The sequence below is a fragment of the Echeneis naucrates genome, chromosome 9, assembly GCF_900963305.1.
Source record: "Echeneis naucrates chromosome 9, fEcheNa1.1, whole genome shotgun sequence".
NCBI lineage: Eukaryota > Metazoa > Chordata > Actinopteri > Carangiformes > Echeneidae > Echeneis > Echeneis naucrates.
The window spans coordinates 21321597-21331026 of record NC_042519.1 but is presented as its reverse complement, the minus strand read 5'-3'; positions in this window follow the sequence as shown (position 1 = coordinate 21331026).

Below are 9430 nucleotides of genomic sequence, written 5' to 3'. Positions count from 1 at the left end.
GTCTCGAGAGAGAGAGAGAGAGAGAGAGAGAGAGAGAGAGAGAGAGAGAGAGAGAGAGGAAAAAAAAACTACCTCAGAGCGAGACGATGCGCACATATGTACATCACCGAACCCAGTCGAGCTCCACACGTGAGGCAGATCCGGAGAGCTGCTGGCCACTACACCGATCAACACAAGAAAAAAAAAAAAAAAAGGAGAGAATCCACTGCCACTTTGTATCTGTTAGTCTCAGGTCGGGTGTTTTCTTTTCTGCTGCGAACAAAATTCGCGCATCCACTTGTTGGATACGTGCGCTCACTTGACGCACTCCGTCCTCAGCATCCAGCCGGCTTCCACATAATCCACGGGACCGAGGAAGGGCGCCAAACCCGTCTAAAGGTGTGTCTGTGGTGGAAAAATCACGTGAAGATGACGGGTCAGCGCGTATCCGGATCCTCAGGGACAATGGCTAACGTTTGGGAGGGGAGGGGGGGGGGATCCCAGTTTGTTCCATCTTCAGTGGAGGAGTGTTTTTTGTGAAAGGAAGCTCCTCTACGTGGATCAGATATATAGTCACCCCCCCCCACCATTTCCTTCTCTCTCTCTCTCTCTCTCTCTCTCTCTTTCTCTCCCACTCTCTCTCTCCCACTCTCTCCCTCTCACTTTCTCTCACCTCCCTCACTCTGTCTCCCTCTCATACATGCATCTGCAAAAACACCCCCCTCCTCCCTGCTTCCCTGCATAACGCACAAACACGACCACGCTCCTTCTCTCTGTGTCTCTTTCTTTTTGTTCAGTTGCTCTTGCCGACATTACACTCCAAGCACAAAGTGTGATGGATGAGTGTGTGTGGAAGGTGTCTATGGTTGGTTTCCTCCTCTCCTGCCAAAGCTGTAAGAAAAAAGAAAAAAGAAAGAAAGAAAAAAAAAAAAAAAACAACCTGATGCCTTTTTGCTTAAATTATAATCCACATAAATCTGCTGACCGGGCACTTATTATGCATGTTAAGTTAAGATATAGCCGGTTTGGCTTTGGAGAAACGAGGCCTCAGGGGGATAACAGTGGGAAGCATTTTATAGTTTGTGAGTGAGAGAAGTGGGAGTGTGTCGGCGGTGGGGGGGCATCGAGTTTAAATTCTCTGTAGCTTTTCTGTCTCATCATTTCCAATTGTATGCTTAGCTGCCCTATCGCTGCAGAGCGACCCTTTGAAATTAACTGCTACACTCTTTCAATTGGCATGGCTGGCCGGGCAGCTCAGGCCCAGATGGAGTCGGGAGATGTTGAACGGAGCCACTTGAATTTCTTATGAGCCGTCTTCTTAGCGATCCCTTGAAATGTATCACTCTCTGTCTCCATGTCGGGCACTTCTCTCCATCTTCTGTTTCATGTCAGTCATCAAAGGGAACAGCTGTCCGCTCTGAGGTGTTGGTGGGGGCAGATGCTTTTGTGGCCTCCATCCGCTGTGGTTCCTACAATGAAACTACGGCTGAGCTGGCGGCTTACTTGTCTCTTGAAAGCAAGCAGGTTCAGGGTTTGAAACCCTGAGCGGCACCTGTGGTCAGAGTCAGCTGTGATTGGCTGCAGCCCCCCGACCCCCTCGCCTCCACAACCCTGACAGATAAGCAGTACAGATAATGGATGGAAATTAGTTAAGTGCAAATTAGTGATGTTTGCCCCATATATTTGCAAAATGTGTTGTTTGATACATCAGCAGAGCTGTTTTGGGGGAACAGAGCAATAAAAATGATTTATTATTACTCAAAGTGGCTGTGGAAATATTCATGAAGTCCATTTAGTGGCTCCACACTCACCTTTAAAGCTTTTTAAGATTGCCTTTCCTTCATGATGTGAAGATGTGGTATAAAGTGCTAACCCTACTCATTGCCTCAAACAAGGTTTGCACATTTCATTAAAGCACCAAGTAGTAAATCTGACCATGAATCTATAATTATAAAGTTAAAATATGTGTTTCTCTTCTACATCTTGTATTGGCCGTGCAGGAATAAAACATGGATTGCTATCAATTGCCAAAAACGTCACAGTCAGAAATATAGTCTGTTAATCTGTTACCTCAGTTCAACAGACCAAGAGAGGTCTAACATCACTAAACCGACATAAACCTCCAACAACAGAAATATAAATAGGCTTATTTGAGACTTGGGAGGGTGATGCTGCCTAAAAGACACTGTCAACCATCAATCACAGATCAAGTCCACATGGACAGCCGTTTGTATTTATAGCCGTGCTCGCTGAGACCCCGAACAGAAATAATACTTCTGACACAAGCCATCGCTTCAAAATCATGTTCATAGGCAATTTTCATAAAAAGTCATGAAACGTCAAGACTTTACTAAAGTCAAAAGCTGGCCACGGTAAGTTCTTAAATGACTGAATGTTTTGAGGAAGGAAAACCTTAAACTCCCAAATCCCCCCTTTACATGGTCACCGCATTCACATATAGGAAACATCCCGGCTGGCATTTTCTAATGCTCAACAGACCATCATTCAGTCTGACAGGAGCGTCCTCCAGCCGCTGGCAAAAGGGCACCACAAACTTCGTATCCTCAGGTGACACGCGGCACCTTTTATTTCCTGCGAAAACAGTCTGGCGAAAGCTCTCTCAGCAGGAGCAAACTTTGAAGGTCAGACCACTTTCTGAATCCAATAGTCACCCAGTTTTGACTCCAATGCATCACAGGGCTCTTTTGTCATTGTAAGTGTTTAATGATTACGCCCCCGTTGGCTTTTAGGCCTCTCAGGTTCTGGCGATACACCTTCGCCCGTGGCAGTGCGTTCTCGCTCCGTCGGGCTGCTGAAAGTGTAAGACAAATTAGGTTTTAAAGATATCTCTCAAAAACAAAAACGTGTGTTATAAATAATGCTGAGTTGTATTAAAAAAAAACAAAACAAAACCAGAAATTACATTTTCTAATCATCTTCATGTGAATTTGTAAATTGAACAAAAAATAACGCTCTCACACAGAAAAAAAAAAAAAAAGAGTAGCAAATTACCAGTTCATCAAAATAATCCAAGAGCTGGGGAGCCAAATGATCGCACTGCGGATTCAAAGGCCCAATATTTCCCTCATTAAAGCCTACATTTCCTTCATTTACCATTCGGCACCCTGCAGCAGCTTGGCGGAACAGATTCTGTCCTCATCTGCTCATGAGTTCCTCTTTCCAAGACTGAAAGTTGTGACTACGACTCTAAAACTCATTGTCTATTCAAGTGCTTTTAGTCTCCGAATAATCACTAAAAAGCTCCTGCTGCTTCTGCTGCTTCTTCTTCTGTGTCGTTTATTATTGACTGGCACTTGTGCCCCAGAATGAATCATTTGAGCCATTATGTGAGTGATTTCAATAAGAGAGTGCATTTACTGATAAGAAAAGATCACAACTGTCTTTCCTGAGAAAATGTCTGTCATCCAAGGAACGTGATGAGCTTACAGGTCCCATTAAGCGAGATATCCGTGTGGTTGGTGCAGTTTAGGTCATATTAACACAGTGAAAGCTGAGCCTTAAAACGATGTCACAACTAACCACGCCCCACGTCAAGCCCACTTGGACTCCCCGTCTTACCTCGCATTGTTTGTTTTTTTGCTTTTATTCACTTTGAATCCCTTCAAAATCGACCGTTGTTGTTGTTGTGACTTCCAGGAAAAAGCCTGAGAGAGAAAAAAACACTGAGACCACAAATATACCGTACGTGGAAAGTGTAGCACGATTTACTCACTGCCATTTTATCACCTTCTAACGCTGGAAAACAACCAAGTGCACGTTCTGTTTGCTTTGTTTCAGTCTCCACTGACATGGCTGCTAAAATCTGCTTTGATTTTATTTGAAAGGCGCTTAAATACTCCATACAGCTAACAGGAAGTGAAAGATTTTGATATTATTGATTTCATTCTTTAAAAAAATTGACCTGCCTATGTATCACTATGTTAAAATTGGGAATCTGCATCTATCAAGTGTTTTCATCTTGCTGCTTATATATTTCAAAGTTGCTGCACATCTCGCTTGTACCACCACTAAAGTGATTCGAGTTCTATTTCATTACCTGGAAGACGAATGCTGTATCTTATGGTCTGCATTAAATTAGCACTAAAGACTCTTTTGTTTCTAGTGACAACACGGCTTAACACATCATTCTCAGCTAATCTTGCAGTAAACAGAAAAAAGCACGTAATCCTCAGCCCCTTGCCGCTCTTCCTCTCCCGGCTCCTCCAAAGTCAAGACATTTTAACGAGGACAAAGTGCGAAGAAGAGCTCGGGCATTTGCACAAACGGCCTGTTTGAAATGTCGCAGATTAAAGGAAAAGGGAGTGAAAGACCACAATTTCAAGTCAGGCAAGCTGCCAGAAGTTCTTACTTCTGAGGATTCACCACATTTTAAAATAAGGATGAGGATTAAAAAAAAATCATACAATGCCATACTTCATAAATATGCAAACATATCATTCGTACTAGAGACGAGGCTCGTTGTGATGCTGCACCTGTGGTCAGATCTGTCTGCCCTTGTGGAACAAATAACCAATTCTGACTACAACCTTGGCTATTGACCAGCACACAGAAAAAGTGGAGTAAATAATGTCTCATACAGTGAAGCCGCTGAGCTGCTCCAGGATTATAAGCAGGGAACCAGACAGACGGAAAAAGGTTTCCTGTCCGTTTGGGAGAAACAGAGACAGATGTGGTCATTTGACAAACCCCCTGAACAGACTTTGGCCATTTGAGCTCTGCATTACAACGAGTAAATGTCGTTAGGTGGTCCATTTGCAAAATGCGAGCACGACGAGAGGAATGGGGTTTGGGAGACAGAGAGGCTGACAAAATTCAGACGTGCTGGCTCTAACTTGGATCGCTCCAACATCCCCGAGTCCCAGAACACATCCAGAATCCTCTGCCGGGGAAACTGGCATCATCCCTCTTTTCTGATTGCGACCCCCGCCTTCTCTACCAAAAATGGTTGGTCTGGTGCTGCCATTCTGAAAAGTTTCTGGCTGTGTGAAGAGGCGTTCCACTCTGTGAGGGAATTGTGGATATGCCAGTGGGCCCGCAGTGAATCTGCCTGTGAATGAAGCTGCAGGATCAACATAAGCTGCACTGCAGGCCCAAACATGTATTCCCAAGGTGTTTTGGCTTGTGTTTATCTCCATGATACGCCCCCTCTCTATTTCCTTCCTCCTTTCCTTGCTGGGCAGCCTCAAGCTGGACCCCATCAATGGGTTTTCAGAGGATGTCGGCGCCTGTTAGAAGTGCTGCTTTGCTATTTGGGGAGCTTCCGCTGGGAAGAGGTGTAGGAGGGGGGAAAAAAGGAAAAAAAAAAAGGATTTGGAACCAAAGAAAACCTCTTTATTTGGGGAAGAAACAAAATAGCAACCCCTGGTGGCATTCAGACACAGACTGGTTCCTCCCTGTAGTGGCACGCTCGCAATCTTATGAAAGTCATGGAAGCCTTTGTAGCAGATGGAACTTTGAGGGCGTATGAGGTATTGTTGTGAGGAGGGGGGAAAAAAGGGGGAGTTTGCAGTTTTGAGAGTTCGTCTTTGTGTTTGGAGTCGGGGATATAATGTAGAACTGCAGTAATTCATGCATGGGTATGTATGCCCAAAGGATGACTTTCCTCTTACTAATGAAAAACACATATTTTTACAAATAAAAGCACCGAGGCTTCCTCACTGTGACGCTGTATGTTCCATTTTGCATGCGGTTCGACTTATTGGCACTTATTTTCCATCTGCAGCGTTATGAGCACTCTTCGTTTGAAAGATCTCACTTGTGATGGAGGACAACGCGAGGCAGAAAGAGTGAGAGACCTGTCTGTTCCTGACAGACGGGAAAGATTACAAAATGCAAATCTGGCGTGTGGAAATCATTAAAATCGCAAAGAATTTCACAAACAATAAAATGAAAAGAGCAAAATAGAGCAGCAAAACAAGCCCAGTATTCATTGGAGAATTATTAATGCGTGTCAGATGAAAGTTGATAGACCCGACAAATCGGAGACCAACATCCACGTCTCAAACACAGACCTGCAACCAGCTTTGTGAATTTTTTGGTCTTAGTGTTGGTCTTACAAGAACTGTAGTTCATATATCCGTGATTCCAAGACTACAATCAAACCAAAACCAAAAAAATCAAAAAACAAAATCTAACCTTAATAATCACACATTCTATTAGTCACGCACAGATATGCATGGTTAAAAATTACTGGCACTGGATGTGGGAAAATCTTTGCTGAACATCATCCAGCCTCGTAGAATCGTCCAATACTGAAGTTGTTGGAAGGAAGGTTGGGAACAAGAAATGCTGGGCAAGCAATAATCGCTGGTGCTATATATAATGTATAAAGTGTGACTCAAGGGGGCCAAATAATTTCATTTCATTTCCAGGCGGTGAAAGTAATGATGATACCGCGCATATATCACCCAGGCCACCACTCATTAACGATGGGGACCTCGAGCTGCCGGTCAGTGCCGGGTTATCCCCCAGCCATTTGGTGAAACTTAATGTTCCATTAAGAGTGCATCAATCAGATTTTAAATGATTTGGACGCCCATTAGCTCTCACAGAGCCACAGTACTGAGATCACTTCCAGGTGATATTAAAGAGGCACCGGAGACGCCGTCATCAGTCACCCTGAAACGATGTTGTCCGCTGTTTGTGAGTGTGTTTGTGCTGGATGCCGGACAGCCCGCGAAACTGAATTGCCTTTTTAAACATAAACAAAATTGTGTGAACTGAACTGAACCCTTCCAACCCCGGATTCCTCCATAAACGCCTCCCACGTCCAACAAACAGTGTTATCAACAACCAGGGGCGTCTGAAAGCGGCGGTAAAATCTGGGAAGTGTACCGGACTTGCATCAGAAAAATTCCCGGTAGATTTTCCAAAATTCAGCTTCTACTTTGAAGGATATAAGATGAACATAACCGTCCAGAGTGTTACTGCCATCTCCCAAACATCAAAGATGTAGAAAACTGGGGTAAGAGAGCCGCATCATGTTTACCTCCTGAGCGAGCTGCCGAGCGTTTACACACCTTTTTCTACAGGAACCCTTTCGACACATCAAAACCACCCGAGTCTGTTTTCCCCCGTATGACCCAGAAATGAAAGACGACACCGAAGGCAGCAAAAAGAGAAACCACAGGGGAATTTAGCCTTTTGAAAAAAGTTAAGCAAACTCCAAGTTCAGTAAGAGTGAGGTGAAATCAGATTAGATAACAGGGATACTGGTGGAAAGGTTCTTTGTTGTCTTTTTTTTTTTTGTCAACGTTCCTGAGGGCGATAAATGTCCCGGTGGAGGACCTTAAACATGAAAATACTGACGTTTCACAAAGACTCTGCTGTGTGTCATCTGCTTAGCATATTGCGTGCGTAGTTTTAGCTGTAGTGTAATTTTACACGTCTGAGTCGACCCGTGGAGAGAAATCGACGGAGTTTTGCTCGGATTTCTGAATAAAACTCCACATTATTTCCTGATGTCCTCAGAGACACATGCGAGACCTCCACATTATACCTTTTCAAACTTTTCCAAAGTGTTGCAAGGATCAGTCAACTATTGAATCACCTCCTCTATATGGAAATGGCAGGAAAAATGCAACTGTCTCTCCGGTTAAAATCAATTATTCACAGTCATCTCCAAGGATGTGCAGGCTCTTGCAGTTTCTGAGATGATTCAAAGTGTGTGTGTGTGTGTGTGTGTGTGTGTGTGTGTGTTTTAGTATGTTCAGGCTAAACCCTTTAGCATAATAAGGGTAACGTTCAGGAATAAGACTGTATCCAGTCATCCCCTCCATGACTGAACCCCGCTGAGAAACGGTTCCTCTGCAGCAGCAGATAGGGAACATGTGTGGCGCCTCTTCACCAGCCGTCCTGCTGCTGAGGACTGGTGAACGTTTTAGAAAGGCGAGGTGCGCACTGTTCCTGGAACTGGTGTACGTGCGCTCATCAGTGCCTTACCTTTGTATTTCCCATTTCTGTTTTTTCCCCCCAGCTGTGGTTTGGGTCCACCTTTGCTGTCAGTTTGTGGCTGTGAGTAGAGAAGTTTATGACTTGTGTAATATAATAAATCAAACGTTTTCTGTAGTCCAGAATATAAAATGATGAAAGAGCCTGCTCAGTATTTCATCACCTGCCCATATGGTTTAGAATGAATACATTCAGATTAAAACCTTAATCTGAAGACATTAATTCTAAGCCAGGTGATTCTCTGTCACTCTAATGTGGGCTACCTTCAGATAATCCAGTATTGGTCCAGTACTCTGTTGTGCAGCCACAAGTGTGAACTTTCTTACAGAATACAGAATAAAGTAGAATACACCCTCAACACTACTGAACCAAAAGTTTTGAAACTATTTTTACTTTCGCCCCAGAGAGCATTAGAATCTCATTAAATAACACACTGAAACGAACTTCCCTGCAGATTCTTCACTGATTATATTTTTCCTTGCAATCCATCTCAAGTAATAGCTGGAAGAAAGATGAAACCTTTGAAAAAGAATCACATTGTTATTAGCGAGAGGACGCTGATGTACACAACGTGCCACCTTTAAACTTGTACATTTATTTCAAGCATATTGATTTTAAATATTCAGCGGCCTCACTTTCAGAGACAGACCGTTGAACTTGCCTGTCAGGCCCTTCTCGCTGGCTTGTCGCCCACATTGATGAGTTGATGAGTTGTCTAGTCAAAAAAAAAAGTGTGTAAGAAAGGGCGGAGGTCATTGGATCCCGATCCTTCTGTGTGAATCCATGTCCAGGTTCTCCGCCTCACCTGCCCCGGCTGCAGTCTCACTCTCAGTAGTTTTCCACTCACCTGGTTTCCCCGCCCACCTGGAGAATAGCCACGCCCCCCTCTCACCACCCACCTGTCTTTCAGCCCGGTATATAAGTCCCTCACTGCAGACACTTGTTGCCAGGTTGTTTCTCTGTGGTTGTGACCCACACTTATTGTGTAACACGCTGCATCATGCACAACTCTCCAACTTTGTTTGGCTGATGCCTGCTGCTGACCTGGCCTCTTCCTGATCCCAGGTAAACCTGCTGGCCATGAGTATCGCCTCAGCACTTCCCAGTGAGTGTTTTTGACACATGTGTTGGAAAGTCTGCTGTTGTGGGGGCCTCCTGTCCCCGCTTGGTACGCTGAACAGACTCTCTCATGTTGTTGTTGTTGTTGTTGTGTGTGTGTGTGTGTGCGTGTGTGTTGCTTTCTCTGCTGCTTCAAGCAATACAGATCATTACCAAGTAAATCTGTGACTACGCAATTTGGTCCTACCGACACCCATTTCAATACACCTGCAATATACCTCTGAGTTTAATTTTTATCAGCCTCCAGCAGATGCTCTGATGTAATGGTTTGCCCTACTTTGGCACAATCAGCAACCAAAGCACAAAAAAAAAGAAAACCATCTAACGCCAAATCCAGAACGAGACAGACTGTGAGATTTCT